Genomic DNA, 18107 nt, shown 5'->3' with positions numbered 1-18107 from the left:
CAGAGAGTGACTTCTAATTAGCCAGCTTATTCTCCACTGATGGTTGTGCCATTTATGCCTTCCGTGTCTTCCCTCTCTGCCAGCAGGCTGGTGACTGTGCTATTTTCTTCCTACCTCTGAAGCTGCCCATCCATCCCTCTTGTGCCCTTGGTCCTGGTGGCTGGCTGCTGAGGATTGGAAATGGGAAACTGCCCAGTGAACATGCATACAGCTGCCTGACTTTGGAGATTGTCTAGAAGATGCCAACATCACATTTAGAGCAATGTAGCCTGTTGGTTGTTGGTGGGTGTTTGTTTGTTTGTTTGTTTGTTTGTTTTTTAGTGCTGGATATTGAACCCAGGGCCTTGTGCATGCAATGCAATCACTCTACCAACTGAGCTATATCCCCAGCCTGTTGTTGTTTTTAATGTGATGATAGCCATCTCTGTCATCCCAAATTGAGAGAATCTGGGAAATCATTCCAAAAGGAATTTTACCTGGGTTTGAACTGCTCATTTCTTCCACATCTGTCTCTGAAGTCAGTTAAGAGCTGCAAACATGTTCTTTGAGTTCTCTTGTACTTGAACTATGATAGGGATATTCAAATCCACTTACTCTCTCATTCCATTTCCCCTCCAGGCACCCTCAGGCACACGTATATAAACAAACATTGCCTTTTGCTTTTATCAGAAGACAAAGCATCTGTCAGGCAGTCTACTCTGAATTTTGAGTCCGAGGACTTTCAACCATGCCCACCTCACCTCATTCACGGAGCTTTCAAACAAACCAACCTGGCTGGAGTCCCTATATCTTTTAAGGAGAAGTTTTAATTTTAAGTGTAGCTGGAACTGTTATTTAGTACAGTAAAGCAAACAGAGTAAATGGGAAGCTGCTTATCTTTTATATTTCCACAACTGAAGCACCACTATTAATATTCTTAATAACAATAGAAAACTATTATGGCATTAGCATTACTTCTTGAGACCTTAATTGCCCAGCCTGCAAAGCTGTGATATTGCTGGCACAGAATTTTACCATCCTTTTGACCAGAGTCTCAAAAGTCCACTCTCTGAATTGCAGCCTAATGGAGTTCTCAGCATGAAACTGTTTCTTGGCCAAATCAAGTGGTTTTACTTCTACAATCATCAGTGCCTTGGTTATCATTCCCCAACAATGATGATACACACATGCCCAATGCCTGTTACTGGTTTGTACTGGTTCCTAGTATCATCATCCCTATTATTTACTTAAAAAGGAAAATTCTTATTTTATACACACACATGCCCATCTTCTACCATATCCTTATCATGACTGTTTATACACATATCCCCATTAAAAGCAAACTACAATATGAAGGGCTTCACCTTACAATCCAGAATTAGTTAACCTGGAGTTTATGACCTGCTTTATTTTTAGAGCTTCTTCAATCCAGGGACACAGGATTGCAAAGAGTAAAGAGAGGTTCTGGCGCACCCCAGCACTAGGCCATTGGATTTCCCTGGGCAGGCTAGAGTAAGGTTGCTGCCCCCTCGGGTGGGCTTCTGAGGGGACAACCAGTGGCCTGTGCAGTAGGGACAGAGGCCTGAGGTACAGCAGCCTCTGGAGCACTCAAAGCTCTACATAGGGGAAGCGCAGAGTTGTTCCTCCCAGAGCCTCCCCCACCACACTCCCCATCCAAATATAGTTTTACTGCAGGCCTTTCTAGTCGTTCCAGAGTTACTTTCTGGAGTCAGCTGGCTCCCCTCTGCTGTGCGGGGCTGAGTCTGAAACCGTGCGGGTGCCCTGGCCACAGATGCCCCGGGCTGTCCAGACTGTGCACAGAGCGCTGGCGTGTATGAGGCAGAGCGTGGGGATCGGGACGTGTGTTTTTGTCTCTGGTTGAGTGTACTAGGGGACAGACACACCACAAGCCTGCCAAAGTACTCACAGACACCCAATGCAAAGAAAAAAGCAAGAAAAACAAAACAAAACAAAAGGAAAAGAAAAGAAAGAAAGAAACAGAAGCTAATGGAAAGAGAAAGTCAAGGTGGGGGGATTCCATTTCAAGCTTGAGAACCGGAGGCGCCACTCTCTGGCAGGGCTCCCCGCTCCTGGGCGGGCACTTGGAGCCCTGGATAGCTGCAGTCACAGACATGCCGTGGCCGTGAACTGACATAAGGACACAAGAGGGCGGCTTGGGTGACATGTCAGCGGGCAGTTCTATTTGCCTTCAGCGTTTACCTCCATTTTTTTTGCTCTCCTCCCTCCTCTCAAGCGATTCTCTCCGCGGATATTTCCATATATGCCAGAGTCTTGGGATCACAGTCAGGGGCTGGCGGGTCGGTCGACCCTCCCTTGGATGATTTGATGGCTCAGAGCAGCCTCGAGGACAGCGACTCGCAGGAAGTAGAGAAAGGTCTGCGGTGCTGAAGGAGCACGGAAGCTCAGGGTGTGTGCCCACTCTGAGTCAATAACTTGGGTGAATTTTCACTACGGGAGCTCTCTCCTAGGCAAACCTCCACCTACTCCACCGGGGTCACACCAGGGGCGCGGGGCAGAGAGCGCAGGTGGAATTTCTGCGTGTTCTACGCGCCACTGCGCTTGGACCGTCCGCACCTCGCGGGTTCCGAAAGCTACAAGTTACCGGGGATTGCCCAGGTCCAGCGAGGAACATTCAGGGGCGCAGTTCCCTATCTACGACCTCATGGCCCTGTGGGCTGATCCAGTCCACACCGCGAGTTGGGTGGCAAAGCCCAGGCACTGTCTTGAACCTCACCGGTTCGGAGCTGGGACCCCGTCTTACAGTGGCCAACCTCGTGCGCCCCTCACAAATTGGACTGGGTGGCTGAAGGCTTCCTTCTCTTTTGTCCTGGAAACCGTCCCCCATTCTTATTCACCTGCCCCTTTGCCTTGATACAGGGACCGCAATGCCAACCCTCTCTCCTGCGTTGGAGGGGCTGCTCCGAAGGCGGAGTCAGGGACAACACCGAGAGAGGAGCAGCAGGGCCTCCACCCTAACGCACGGACGACATGGTCAGACCCCGAGCAGAAAGGAGCTTGAGGGCGGAAGAAGCAAAGCTCTCTAGTCTTTTCCATGAAGGCATCTGGGCTGAGGGGTTGACTGGGAGAAGGTTCAGTGACAGTGGAGAGAATGACATGCTCTAAGGAGTGATGCTGCGGGGCAGCGGGTCTCCCACGCTGCTTTCGCCACATTCCTCCGGACTCCGTGACCCGCGTAATCGCGCCCCCACCCTGCGCTGTGCCTCATTTCCCCCTTCTTTCTAGACCGACCCTCGCTGCCCTCATAACTCCAAGCCTCAGGGGCTAAAGTTTCCTTTGGAAAATATGCAAGTGTCAGGGACCCCCCTCCATTTCCCCGAAAACCGCGACCTCTCAGTGTCCAGGGTAGGGAGATTGGGAGGAAACCCCTCGCACCAGGGTCCCTGGTGTGAGCAAGCGGAGAATTGGGGCGCTCTTACCTGCTGTTGGTTTAGCTCCTGTGGTCACCCCTGGCTGCGATTTGGCTAGCTGGAGCAAGGAGCCCTTCGCGGGTTCTGGGTCGGCCGCTCTGGCGCGAGCTGCCCACCGCTTAGAGTCCAAAGCCAGCCTCCGCCTTGCTTTCTCCCTTGATCTTGAAAGAGAAAAGGCAAAGATTAGTTGGCGCCGCGACACTGGAGGGGTGGGGCGGGGGAGGCGGGGAGACTACGGACCCAAAGGCTCTGGCAGGAGCTGCGGGGCTTGCGCGCGCGCAAGCACAGTCGCGCACCCCACACCGGTCCCAATCACTTGGACAGTGTGGGACAGGTTCGCGATTTACACTGGAGTTAAATTGATGCTGCCCCCACCCTCCACACCAAACCACCAAAAAAGAAGCAAATGAGACTTTCAAACCTGGACTTCACGAAGATAAGTCTGGAGACCAAAATAGAACCGAGACCTGGATGTGCCGGCGAGCTGGGCGGGATTCATTTCTTCACTAAAGTGCCTGGGGAAGTAGTAATTAGTGTGGGGAGAGCAACACTTATTCCAATCCCTCTGGAGTTCCTAGTGGAATCTGAGACTCCAAGGCTCTGGCCAACCCGCAAGCTGGTGTGTGTGTGTGTGTGTGTGTGTGTGTGTGTGTGTGTGTGTGTGTGTGTGTGTGTCTGCGCGCGCGCTCACTGTAGTAGGTCTCTGTGCCGGTCTTCGGCTTGGGTACAGCAGGAGCGTGTCTGTATTCATGTGTTTGTGTTCGATTAGCTGCAATGGACGGACAATTTCTGGAGAGAACATTTACAATTTGCTTTCAATATGACAGGATTAGTTGCCGTTGACGGAGCTCCTCCAATGAAATCTTCTCTGCTCTCTGATTTGGCGGTTCTTCCAAGCAAATATGACAGCCTTTTCTCCAGGCTCTTTTCTGCTTCTTTCCATGTCCATCCCCAGAGCCCCGCTCTCCATCTGCAGTTTCTACATCAGAACCTTTGCAATCACCACCACCACTTCCAAGTCCCATTCCAGCAAGTGTCTGATTGCTACAAAGGTGACATGGCATTTTGGGACGAATGCAAGTGTTGCTTGTTGATTACAGAAGATACTTAAGCCCAGTTTTTCCAGGTGGGGAAATGTTAGAATAAATGCACTGTACTTTGTAGTAAATATATAATCATGCTGACTTAGATTGTTATTTCTTTGGGACATTGGTAAATGCTTCCCCCCCCCTTTTTTTTCATTTAATGAGAAGTAGCCTACAAAATGTGTAAGATGCTTTGGTGAATTTATAATGTCCATGAAAAAAATAGTATGCAAACTTTTTGTATTAGGACTAGCCTTAGGTTTTTATTTATTTTAATGAGAAATTCCTTCCAGAAATTTTACCCATTATCTTTAGTTACTAACCAATCTGATAAAGGTACAATGATATGATTTTTCTAAAGTATAGCCAAGAGGAAGTCTTGCTTTTGTGAAAATATTTTGTATATGAAGTTAATATTAATACATGATGTGCCATGTAGTTTGCATTTTCTCTCATTCAACTTAAATTAAATGAAAAGGGATTGAAACCTTAAATTGAATAACACGGACAGGGACACATCACCTTTCAGATCACAAAAACAGACAAGGAGCAATTAATGATTTAACATATTACAATTGAATTCAATTTAATTATTGATGTCCATGCTTTGCTGGATGTTAAAGGGCACAGAATAGTGGGAGCCACTGTTTTTGTTTTCTAGAGGCTTCTAATCTTATCAGTGAGAGAAGACATGCATATGAAACACCTACATAGATGGAGTTATACAGTAATACAGATTCAATGATTCATGGAAATTCAACACTAAAATGTTTGGCTCTTTCTGTTAACTCATGGCTATCACCCAAGAAGAATCTGACAGACTCTTGATTTTGCTTAGTTAATGCTATCCTGAAATAAAATATCACGTTATACCTACTATCAATGTCCACACTCATATCCTACCATAACAGGAAGATGTTAAGAGTCATATGAAAAAGCAAGGACAACTCTGATCAATCTTATCCCCAGCCTCTCCCAGTGCAGGTCCACAGCATAATCTGATTCTCTCTCTCTCTCTCTCTCTCTCTCTCTCTCTCACGCACACACACACACACACACACACTTGATTCACTTTTGAAAATAAATCCATGATTTCACTTCTTATTTCACTGTTTCTATTTACTAAGCCTCCATAAACCTATGTCATTGCCTGAATCTGAAAACACACACACACACACACACACACACACACACACACACACATCCCAAAGCAAAAGCAAAACAAAAGGAACTGATTCCCGATCAGTAAATAGAGAGGAAAATCCAGTGATTTGTTGCTATTATGTTCTTTCTCATAATTAATGCCATATTAATAACAGGTGGTACCTATTCCAAAAAATTAATAGCCGATGAAGGCTAATAAATATGTTCCTAGCTGAAGTACAATGTTCAATAGAAGTGACTATACCTAAGGTCTTTGGGGAAGCACTGCAGACTGAATCATCAATACTGCTCATTTTCTTCTCCTACATCCTCATTAAGAACAATTTTACTTTACGTACTTGGATCTCTGCCACTTACTTCATGATTTTGGAAAAATCATTTAACTGCTTGGTATCTCAGTTACTTAACCTGTAAAATGGATACAGTGATATCTGTATGGTTTTATAAATGATGATAATATAATTAATTCACATAAAGTTCTCAGCAGAGTGCCTGGCAAAGAACAAATTAGTTCTAAAATGTCAGGCAATTGGGGATGTGGCTCAGTGATAGAGTGTTTCTATCCCTAGCTCAATACATACACACACACACACACACACACACACACATGAAAATATGTGAAAAACATTTATTGCTGCTGAGTCTAAAATATTTAAAATACGGAGCTCTTTTTTCAAACAGGGATTTAAGATTTTAAAAGAAAGCTATCTGGGTCATGGTCATGATCTACTGACACAAAGTATTTAGTAGTGAGTCATGCCCCTGGAACCATGCCACTCATTAACATCATGAACTAGGTGTATTAAACATAATTCATCACAACTTGACTCCAGGGACCCTCATTCTTTTCCTTTCTGGTTTCTTCCTATACAAGAAATAATCATAATCATGCATGTTCTGGAACGTTTTATATTCATATCTTAAGCAACTTTAGTTTCTGAGATAAAAGAGTTCTCCTTCACCCTAGGAATTAGCATTTACATTTATTAGTAACTCTCAGTGTGGAACATTTTCAAAAGTGCTTTTTAAAGATTTTGTAGAATGCATCTATGGGTTTTCCTTTATCTACATGCCTATTTTCCATCTCAAAGAACTCTAATAAATTAGTAATTTCCACTTGTGAAGCCTAACTTCATTACCCACCTTCTCACAACACCCATTTTAGGCTTGCGCTTAAGATGCCTGTAAGGGATGACTTTGAATCTCTGACAAAGTTTGCTTTTGAACAAGACTGTAAATAAGGTCACCACTAACACGAAGAGAAGGAGACCAGTGGGTCTTATTCCTGGGAATGTGGCACACATTTTCTTGTGCCAAGTTGATTTCGGTGCAGCAATAATTAGGCTTCGGTAATTAGATGTAGAAATCAGTGCTCTGTCATCTTAAGAGGATTAAGAGGGTGACAAGTTCAACTCCAGTGCTTTCCCACCAGGTATGGCAGGGATGCCTTTTATGTTTTTCTATTTTCAAGGAACTAAGAAATGAAGGTGACGGCTAGATGGGGAAATTGAGCCTAGAGTAGGAGATCTTGCCTTGTCCTCCATCTCCCACTCTCACAAACTGTTTAAGAGTTGAACCAGGGAAACACAGGATTTATCAGCAGGAGGTTTGGCAAAAGCAGCCTGATTTATCAGACGCATGCCAAAAGAACCTTTCATTTCCTTGACCTCGGTTTGAAATAAAACTATCTTGGGTTAAAAGTGGATCTCCACTAGATGACAATCACCACTTAAAATGGGTTCTGCAGTATCCCTCCTTGTTTTTTGAAATCTTAATAACAGCCGCATAATAGACATGCCATTCTTCTTAGAGTTATTTATTTTCCCTATAAACCTTTCCGGGGAATAATCTAAAAGCTTCTATTCTTTAGCTAGAAAAGATGATCTCTCTCTCTCTCTCTCTTTTTTTTTCTCCTAGAAAATCCTAAGCTTTTCTTTTTCAGACCCTGCAATAGAGATTTTCATTTACAAATGGGACTGATTCTGAGTGACAATGTTTAGTGACAGTCTGACAAACAATGCTTTGCTATTTTTTTTTCTTTTCCTTTTTCTTGAAGTTTGGCATCACAGATGTTTTAAACTCTTCCTGTCTTAGCAGTGGTACTGTTATCCAAAGCCTGAAAACATTTATTGCTGCTGAGTCTAAAATATTTAAAATATGAAACTCTTTTTTTCAAACAGGGAATATTGGGAAGGCAGAAAAGGACAGGGGACCAGGGGCACCACCCTGCAAAATATGAAGCAATTGCAATGGTCATAAATCTGTGTTAAGAATACAAAAAAGGAAAGGCTATATGGTATGCAGATTTTCTTAGAGAAGCATTGAATGTGAATGAGTTTCCCCTACCATGAGGTAAAGCTCAGGTCTCCTTCTGAGGTAAAGCCCTAAGATAGGATGAACTGAAAAGTTCCAACATCTATCTCTGGGTATATTTTCACAAAAGGCTTAAATTTCTCCTTTTCGCAATCTCAGATAGAGGCTGGAATCCCAGATGGAGATAACGTTCTAGCAAGTTCAAAGTGAAGGTCCCATCAGACTCTTTTATATGCATGAGCCTCCAAATTATTTGATTTAGTCCTTCTTTGTGCAGGAAGGAGTCATCCAGGAATACTTAAAATCTTAGTCTGTAGGGAAACCTGCTTTACTTAGAGTTGAGAGTGAACTAATCACTCATGAGAATTCCTGTAATGGCTTAGATCATATAGCATACTAGTTAGTCTTAAAATGGCTATGCCAAAGAATGTGTCCTGTGAGCCATCATAGTACATGACAGCTCTCTTACTAAATGTGATCCAATCTATTTATTGAAAGTGACTGTGATCATTGTGATACAGAAAGTAGCATTTTGCCAAGACTCAACTGAGGGGGACTGCTAATATCAATTCATATAGATTGTTTCGCTTTTAAAACAGACTCTTTCCTCTAATCATGCCAAAGGAAGTGGCCTCTAAAGAATTCGCTGATTTACTGTGCCTAATAAGACCCAGCCTGGATATTTTGTCCTTTCTTCCTCATTTAATCAGCAAGGTGACTAGGTGTTGGGCTTAAGGACCTCATTTACAAAACCTCAAAGGCAGTAGTCTATGTATCACCACAGAAGGGGACAAGGCCAGGCCCTAGTCACAATTAAAATATGTGTGCCATTCCTACAAGGCTTTTATTGACAAATATTTTCTTAGACAGTGAGTTTGTTTTAAAAGGTCGCAACAAAAGCTTGCATTGGTAATCATTAAATGCTTTCAATAGCAACTGAAAAACCTATCCTTAGGGCTCCACGGATGACGTAATGCACTCTCCTTTCATTGATGCCAGGATATCGGGTAGACAGTTTCTCCTGCTGGATGGTAGCACCCTGGAAGTACTTCTTTCTTGAACAACTCTTGGTGTCAAGAAGCAGCCATTGCTTTACTTTCCTTTACTTGTGGTATGAATTGCAAAGTGAGGTTCTGAGAATACCAGTTCCAGTCTCTGAGAATGAGTATTGCTCAGGAGCCTACCCTAAATCTGAAGCATTGGGATTAGTTTGACAGATATTTATATATTGCTTAATATTCCCTTTGACACTAGGGCTACAAAAGCAATAAGGAAGATTCCCTGCCACTCAGAAGCTAAAGATCCAACTGAGGAGAAAAACGTAAACAAAGATGTTGCTTTTAGGTATCTTTTATAAAATCCTTGATGTAACCCATGGAGGGTTCAGGAAAGGGCCTTGATACTTCCACATTAGGGGGCTGATACCAGAGGTGGATTCTAGCTGACTTACACTCTACCTTTGAAAGCTACAACAAGTTGGATTGTGTGGGTAAAATCTCTGGATGATGAAGTGATCCTTAAAATACTTAAAGCTTTTTATCAGGAAAATACCTCCAATATTGAAGATATTATCAATGACCATATTTCAAAAGGTTGGGCCCACCCTTTATAGCACACATAGAATCTCAGATCACTGAGTACCATGTCTACTTTCTGCAGTCAGTTAATGGAGAAGTCTAGAACAGGATTGCAACATTCCTACAAGCTCTTTGTGCAGGGTGCTATGTTTTAGGCTGTATTTCCAGTCTTCCAACCTCTTTGTAGCTCTTTCTTTTCTTTTATTATTACTTTTAAAATTGTATGTTTTAGAAGTGATAAGCCAACTTGCTTACCAGTGAGTGTCTCTGGCACATGGACATTGTAATTTCTTGAGAAAACTCTTGGCTATGGTCCTTAGAGCTTGTTCTAATTATGTAATGGCTTTGGGAGGTGGGGGTAATGTAACTAAGAACTGGAATGTGGTCTCTGAGGACAGGATGAACCTAAGAAATGAGCCATAGTAGATGCCTTTAGTTTGCTGGGTAATCCCTAGTGGTGCTCTCTCAGGTTTCTATGCATCTTGCATCAGAATTTGCCCATAGTAATAAGTGAAAAAAAATGAGGAAAGCGAAGGGATGCAAATTTCAAGGTGAACATGGAAAATAAGCCACCCAGATCCTACAAACAGTGCTGGGGAGAAAGAATCTGTGTCATCATCTCAAAAGCAGGGTCGTCTTGGCAAGGGGCAGGAGGTAGAAGACTGCAAAGGTTTAAATAGTAGACTTGCTTTTAGGGCCCAAACGTGGGAAAGATGTGATTCAAAACTCTGCATACAGCAAAGCCATGTTTAGGCTCAAATTTCACCAATCACTATGCACGTGACTTTAGAGAAAATGTTTACCCACTTTATGTCTTAGTTCCATAAAAGGTAAATAACATATAAATCTTGTCCCAGCATTGTAATGTTGATTAAATAAAATCCTGTTTGTCAAAGCATTTGTAAATGAATTATTGACACATTATTATTGATATGCATTATTATTGATGATAAGCATGTGACTAAATTGGCCTGTGGCTGATTTCTTTCACCTGTGTCAAATCCCGATGCCTTGCTAAAATATGAGTAGTGTTCATCATCGAGTTCATTAATTTAGACCAGACACCGATATACATATTAACATAAAATACATTATTCACATATTATTTTTAAAAATCCCACCACATTAAAAACTTTTCTTTTTCCTTTACTATGACTTCTTAGGGAAGATGTCACTTTAGGAATGTGAGAGTTGCTATGTCGTCTTGTTTTATTCTTTCCTTTTTACAGAACTGCTGATTGACGATTTTGTTTGTAATCCTTAGTGAGTGTAACCTGTGAACTCAGAGGAAAGCATTGAATTAAAAACTAGTGAAAACTGTAAAATAGGAATAAATTCTAAGCATGATTGCATCTGATGGAAAGAGATTGGAGTAGAGAGAGGAACATGGGAAGAAATTATGGAAAGGCATCTACTGAGTGAAAGTGGATGTCCTAATGGAGCTGATGTTCATGATCTAAGAGAGATACCAAAGAACCAGTTCATCATGGCCACCCAAGTGCTCCATGGGAGATGGGAAAGTAGATGAAGAACAGCCAGAGAAAGACAAGGAGCCATTGCTGTTTTGTGTTCCTTCATTAAACTACAGCACGGACATCAGCTCCTCAAGATGCAGATTGTAAACCTCTTGCATACAGCTCTTAAGGAAGGGAAGTATTAAAAACAAAAATAGTCCATAAAATCTTCTAGTTCTTTCTTTTCTTTTGCTCACTGTCTCCCTGGTGTAGTGACAACACAGCCTCTTTAGAAACCTGATGATACAGTCAAAAAGAATGTACCCAAAGTAATCTGGGGGTGTTGAGACACAGTGGAAGAGAGGATTGGAATGCACAGCACTGAGGATGAGGGTCAGACTAATACCTCAGACCAGTGCACCCCAATCTCTCTCAAAATGGATCCGTGGTGAACCGTAAAAATTAATCTAAATGCTTTATTAAAGATATAAATAGCATCTCCCATGCCTGTTTTACAAAGCACAACAGTGCTAGGGAGACAGCATATTTTAAGCAATTTTATGTGACTGTATATAAACACGCAAAGTATTTGTTTAGCTTTCAGTTAGCCCCAAAGAATAAACGTGGCTCTCTAGCATAGATAATATTCCGTAATACAATTTCAAACAACACAGATTTGAAGATGAATGATATTCAGAAGTAGATCTCAAGCCTCCATTCCCCTGCTCCTGTATTTGCCTCCATCCTCACAAATGTTGATATTTTTCCTCAATAGTTATCATCTGGAATCCTTTAAAAATAACTCCTCAAACATGTGTCTATTTATGTCCTCTCCTGGGAAGGAGACGCACTTCAAATGGTGAGCTTTGGCTTCTCATAGAAAGGATGTACTTTGCGTACAGTACTGCCCCGCTACAGTGGCGACTATATACTTACCCACACCTGGGAACATGAAGTTCTTGTAACTAGGCCACCCGGAGCATTGGGATACTCCTTATATTACATCTTACATTACATATTTGTAGGAATGCTCTTTTGGCCAGCATCAAAGAATGAACTTATTCTACACTGTCAAATTACCTTTGTAATGTAAATTTATAGCTTTAAGACTTTTTTCCTTTTTTTGGCACTGAGGATTGAAAGTGGAGGTGCTTAACCAATGAGCCACATTCCTAGTCATTTTTATCTTTTTATTTTGGGACAGGGTCTTGCTAAGTTGCTGAGGCTGGCTTTGAACATGTGATCCTCCTGCCTCAGCCTCCTGAGTCACTAGGATTACAGGTGTGTATCACCGCACCTGGCTAACTTAAACCTTTATGAATTAAAACAAAAAGTACTACTTGATAGGCTTGTGGTGATTGTTTTTAAAATAAATTCTCTTCCTAAATGGAATGCAACAAGAATCTCAAATGCCCTGGATCCCAGTTTCAATTCTTCGATATTATATAGCAATGGATAAGTCATTTAACTCATTCCTGCCTCACTTATTTTTAATCTGTAAAAAGACATGATGTTCATCCTAATATCCTAAGTAATTCTAGATGTTCAGAAATATCTGAGAACAGAGAGAAGCTATTCATTTGCTTCTTTGACCATTTTTATCATAGATTTTATAATCTGCAATATTTCTATTCATCAGCTAATTGGGGGGCAGATACCAGGGGCACTCCACCACTGAGCCACATCCCCAGCACTATTTTGTATTTTATTTAGTGGCAGGCTCTTACTGAGTTGCTTTTGCTGAGGCTGTCTTTGAACTTGTGATCCTCCTGCCTCAGCCTCCTGAGCCACTGGGATTACAGGTGTTCCCTATCCTTCACGGCTGTTCATCAGTTTTGGGAGGCAGAATAATGAATCCCTAAGATGTCCACAAAACTGAATATGTTTCCAGCTTCTCTCAAAAATAGCAAACAAGAAATTTAGGTGACAATTCTAATAAAGCCTGCTAACCAGCTAACCTTAAGTTAGAGAGATTATTTCACATTATTGAAGGGGGTGCTATGCAGTCCTAAGAAACCTTAAAAGTGGGCATCCAAGCAGACAGCTGAATATTGGAGTTATGTGAGGTGAGAAGCCTGGCCATCCATAACCTTGAAAATGGAGGGGGCTTGTGACCCAAGAATTCCTGCAGCCTCTAGAAGTTAGAAAATATAAGAAAACTGGTTTTTTTTCTCCTACAGCCTGCAAAAGGAACATAGTCTTAGTGAAACCTTGATTTTAGCCTAGTGACATTTATGTAGGACTTCTGAACTACTGAGCTAAGTAAATTTGCATTGCTTTGAGTCACCAAGTTTATGGCCATAAATGTTGTTGCAGAAACCATAGGAAACTAGCACATGAGACTCATGTCAAAGGAATGATTTCAGTACTACAAATTTCCAGGTATATTAATGGTACTATAATTGTGCCAAATATTTTGTCCAAAACTCTCAGTCAATTATGGTGACTACAATAACCACCTAGCAGAGCAAGAAGGATACAGAAGGAAAGAAATTTGCTGATACTAAACATTCAGCACTAGGGACAGTTCAGGTTATATTTCCCAGCTTTGAGTCAGAACCTTGGAGAGAGATTAGGACATAGTCCTCCACAGCAGATTATCAGGATAAGTTCAGCTGGTCAATTATTCTATGATGTCAGCCTCTGCCAACATCTCTGAGATTTGGGGAGTGATTGTGCTAATTAGAAACTGAGGAGAAAATACAAATCTCCCTCCATTTATAAGTAGCTCTTCCCCCAACATCAAATCCCCCCAATTGAGGTTTGCTGAAGCCACTTGGAGACACCCTGTGAGCTGATCTTTGACTCTGCACTGATTACTACATGAAGCTCCTGGAAGCCTTCTCATCTTATTCCACAAATAGTTTTTTTCCTTACAGATTATTCTATTCTGACTGGTAAAGATTAGGCAGGGAAGTCATGACTCTCAAGAACTGACTCTCAGGCAAAGACTGGAGGATGATAATAAGTGAGAGAGGTCAAGTCCAGAGAAGTAATGTTTCAGACACAGGAAAGAGCTGGTGAGAAGCTTGAGGTAGGTGCCATTCAGGCCCTAAGATAGTGCCACACAACTTGAACCCAGTCTGCGCATGAAGAATTGCTCTGACAAGGAGTGTTTTCCCTGTCCTATTTCTTGCATAATGATTTCTGTTTCTTCAAATCCTGATATTAATTTTGAAAGTCAAAGTACATGTTGGAAGCAGTTCTGATATCCTACAAATCCAACCCTAAACATCCAACAAAGGACCCACCTTATTTCTTAACTCTACAATTTTTTTTTCAGGTTCTTGGCACTATCTTTATACCCTAACTGAAGTTTCCATGATTCTCTTCGCAATATTGAAGCCAATGCTTAGGGACCTCTCATTCATTGAAATCTCATCTTGTTGCATTTTTTTCCCAATAAATATTTATTCAACAACTACAATATTCCTGATCTTGGGACAATAAACACCCAGGATAAAATGGCAATCAAAGATAGAAATTGAATTGGAAAGGAAGATAAAATATTAGCTAGTAATCACACTGATTCAAAGAAAAATTAAAAATGCAGTGAATGTGATAGAATTGTTATTTTGCTCTGGGTGTACACAGCAAGGTGATTTGAACCTGCCAGGGGAGTCATGGAAGATTTGCTTGAATGAATGAGGCTTCAATTAAATCTCAAAGATGGGTAGGAATCGATTGAGTAAAGAATAGAAATAAATGTTGCTGTAGTGGCAGAACACATGGACAGTAGAAAAGGCAAGGACAACTGAGAGATGCAGTGAAGGAATGAGATTTAAATGATTCTTCATGAAAGAAGATGGGTCAGGTAGGCTTGGATGAGGGAGGCCCTGCGTGACTCTATTGCCAGAAATAGGAATTCTGTCTCATCAATGAAGATAGTGGGAATCCACTGCAGGATGAAAGTGGGTGTGGGAAGGATGACTATAATCAAGTGCATTTCAAAAATATTGCCTGGCCTTCGGTGAGAAGGAAAGGGCTGGAAGAATTCATAAGCACATGTGGATAGATAAATGTGGCATTGTTCAAGTCCAACTGACAGGTCATGTCGACTCTGACCCAGAGCATAATGGTGGAAAGAAGGCAGCAAACTTCACGGTGGTTGATGAGGTGGATTTTATGAAATTCGGTGAAGCTTGGATATGATTGGCAGAAGAGGGAGATTTTGAGGATGACACCATACAGTGGTGATGTCATTCTATGGAGCTACAACACAGGAAGAGAATAAAACTCTCAAGAGGAGGTTTCATGTTGGACGTATTGAATATGAAGGGCCTCTGAGACAAACAAGGAGGGGTGACAAGAAGACAGTTGAAAATACAGATCTGGAACTCGAAGTAAAGGTCTAAGCTAGATATATAACCTTGTGAGTCATTTGCTCCTAGGTAGTAATTGAAGCCGTGGGCAAGGCTGCGACTGCCTAGGGAGCAATCATAGAAGAGGAGGAGCAAAGGGCAGGAAGCCCGGGAGACAAATGGCGGATCAACAGAGCAAGCAGGGAGGACATAGCAGGTGCAGGGCTGGAGCTAGAGCTGGATCAGGACAAACATCAGGAAATGTGGAGTTGCCCCTACCGCAATCCAATCCAGAGATAAGGCTTTAAAGACTTTGTACCCCAAGATAGAAATTCTTTACAAGAGACTTTTCTATATGAATTAAACGTTCACAGAATTAGATAAGAAAGAGCAGTTCTCCAAAATCAGCTACTGCTCTTTTCCCCTTAAGTTATTCCAAATCTGCATGTTCATAAACAAGAGGCACATTCCACAGACACATCTTAAATCTGCAGGGCACATAGACATGCAGCAGATGATTTACATTCTGTGGGAACAGGACACTGGCTACCCGTATGTGCTAGGACTAAAGGAAAGCAGTTGTTTTCTTCATCAGAAGACAGACTCCCAACAAATGCAAGACTTGGAGCATAACTATAAACCCAGAAGAGCAAATAAGCAAGCAGACATCTGCTGAGCATTAAAAATAGATGCTTAAAAATAATAAAATATATGTTTTGTTGGGGGGGAATTCTTCAGGTATTAACACAGACCCATTTTTTTCTTCTTTTTATATAAAACTTTTACCAATTCTACTGTTCCCCAACCAACAGACAATTAACTGTGTCTGGTGATAAGGACTAAGGAGCTTCTGGAAGCAGGCATGCAGACACTGAGGTTAATAGATGACTAGAATCCTGGCGAGAGGGAATAAAAAAACAAAACAACAACAATGATTAAAAGTTACCCTAAGCAACTCAGGAAGCAGAGATGTCTGAGGCCATAACCCAAACACACACTTTCTCAGCCCCATGGCCCTAAAGCCCTTGGCTGTATTTCAAGATGGTGAAACACTTTGGGTCATGCTAATAATCCCAAGTTTGAATTATATTAATTAAATTTCGAATACATCTTTAATATTAATTTCTTTAATTAAAAAAAATACAGCACTTGAGGGGATCAACTTCAGTGATCTTGAAATAAAGTTTGCCAAACCTCTCATTTCTGTGTGAGCTAGATAAATGTAAGAGTTTGAATTAACCATTGCACTAGCCAATTAGTTCTTTTCTTCCTTAAGACATTAGCTGAGAACATATTTACACAAGAATATTAGTTTTGGGGGGATGCTGTACCTACAAAACACAAATGGGTGACCCAAACAGCAGAAACATATTGTCTTATAGTACTAGAGTCCAAACTCCAAAAATTAAGGTGTTGGCAGGATTGGTTCCTCTTGAGGACTGTGAGAGAAGGGTCCACTCCAGGTTTCTGCCTTGGCTTATATCCACGGTCGTCTTCAGGTTCACTGTATGAGAGTCTCTCTCCAATTTTTTCCCTTTTTTTTTTAATGAGAATGCCAATCATTGGTTTGGGGCTTCCCTTATTGACCTCATTTTATCTTGGTAAAAAACCCAACCCTAGAAGAGGTCACAATCTGAAATACGGGGCATTAAATCTTCAATATATGAATTTTGGGGGAAAGGGGAACATAATTTAATCCACAATAGTTGGCATCTGTGCAAAAAGAATTAGAAAGTAAATTCATAAATGTCCTATTTTCCACCTACTGATAGTTTCTGCCAAAGGAATCCTCTTTAAAGTTTAGTATTGCTAATGGGTCATCTTAAATTCATTGTCTTATCTTCTTCATGATCAAAAGCAGTGTCTAATAATTAAAGACTAGTCACTGTACTTCCATAATATTTATCATAGTCAATCTGGTGCCCTATTCTTTCTAAAATATACTTACCTTCTCTAATCTTCTGATAATGTTCTTGGGAACAAGAACCATATATTAATCATCTTAGTATACTTGTTGTACAGCATTGTGTTTTAAACATGATACATCATTAATAAGCATTTTCGAGATGAATTGAATTGGAATGTTAGTTTGGATTATCAATTTTCTCAGTGACTCTGGAACTTTGTGAAGTTAATTGACTCACATAGGAGATTGCCTTAGTCTCACTCACCAAGTTCTAATTAAGTAAACTAATGAAAAATTGACAAATGGTGGCTCAATTAGACCTATTCCATCTGTCTTGTTTGCTGGACATTCACTGGCCTTGCATTCCTAGAGTGAATGTAATTAATTGGGATACATTAAGACTCTGGTCTCATCCCCTGAAAAATGTACACCCCAGAATTTGTTGGGCTTTCTTCAAGAGTCATGCCAGTAGGATCTTGTAGCCAGCTAATGAGGTTGTAACAATTACTGATCAAATTTTCCCACAGGCTACTTTCTACTAATTGAGACAAAAGTTCATAGGTGTGAATGGAATGAAATTTCTACATTGTTCAATAATCTACATGCAGTCATGATGTCATTTTTAGGTGACACCAGTCTCAGTCTTATGGCCTTTTCAAATATATCTCCCTGATAATGCAAACTAAAGATACCTATTTACCCCATTCATTTTCTATTTTTATCCTTTCAGAAATTATCATTTTAGTGCTGAGCATTATTGAAAATAATTCTTTATATTTGTTTTCACTCTTTACTGCCCCATATATTCCACCCACACCCCTACTGGAATATAAACCCAGGAGTTCAGGAGTTTAGACACTCTCTCTTGCTAGCTCACCA

At 41.3% G+C, this 18107-nt stretch overlaps 1 protein-coding gene across 2 annotated transcripts in view; it reads right to left on the bottom strand.

Moving 5' to 3' along the window:
• The window catches only part of Chrm2 (cholinergic receptor muscarinic 2), a 129512-nt gene extending 125270 nt beyond the window's left edge, over positions 1–4242 (bottom strand). For both annotated transcript variants that reach the window (XM_005332409.5, XM_021731107.3), the window contains exons 1-2: positions 3850–4242; positions 3438–3589 (exon numbers count right to left, since the gene is read on the bottom strand). The gene's annotated coding sequence lies outside the window, so the exon portion shown is untranslated. The remainder of the gene's footprint in view (positions 1–3437; positions 3590–3849) is intronic.
• Positions 4243–18107: the final 13865 nt, after the last annotated feature.

The sequence above is a fragment of the Ictidomys tridecemlineatus genome, chromosome 2, assembly GCF_052094955.1.
Source record: "Ictidomys tridecemlineatus isolate mIctTri1 chromosome 2, mIctTri1.hap1, whole genome shotgun sequence".
NCBI lineage: Eukaryota > Metazoa > Chordata > Mammalia > Rodentia > Sciuridae > Ictidomys > Ictidomys tridecemlineatus.
Note: the sequence above shows the minus strand (reverse complement) of the source record. Positions and strands in the feature narration are given on the sequence as shown.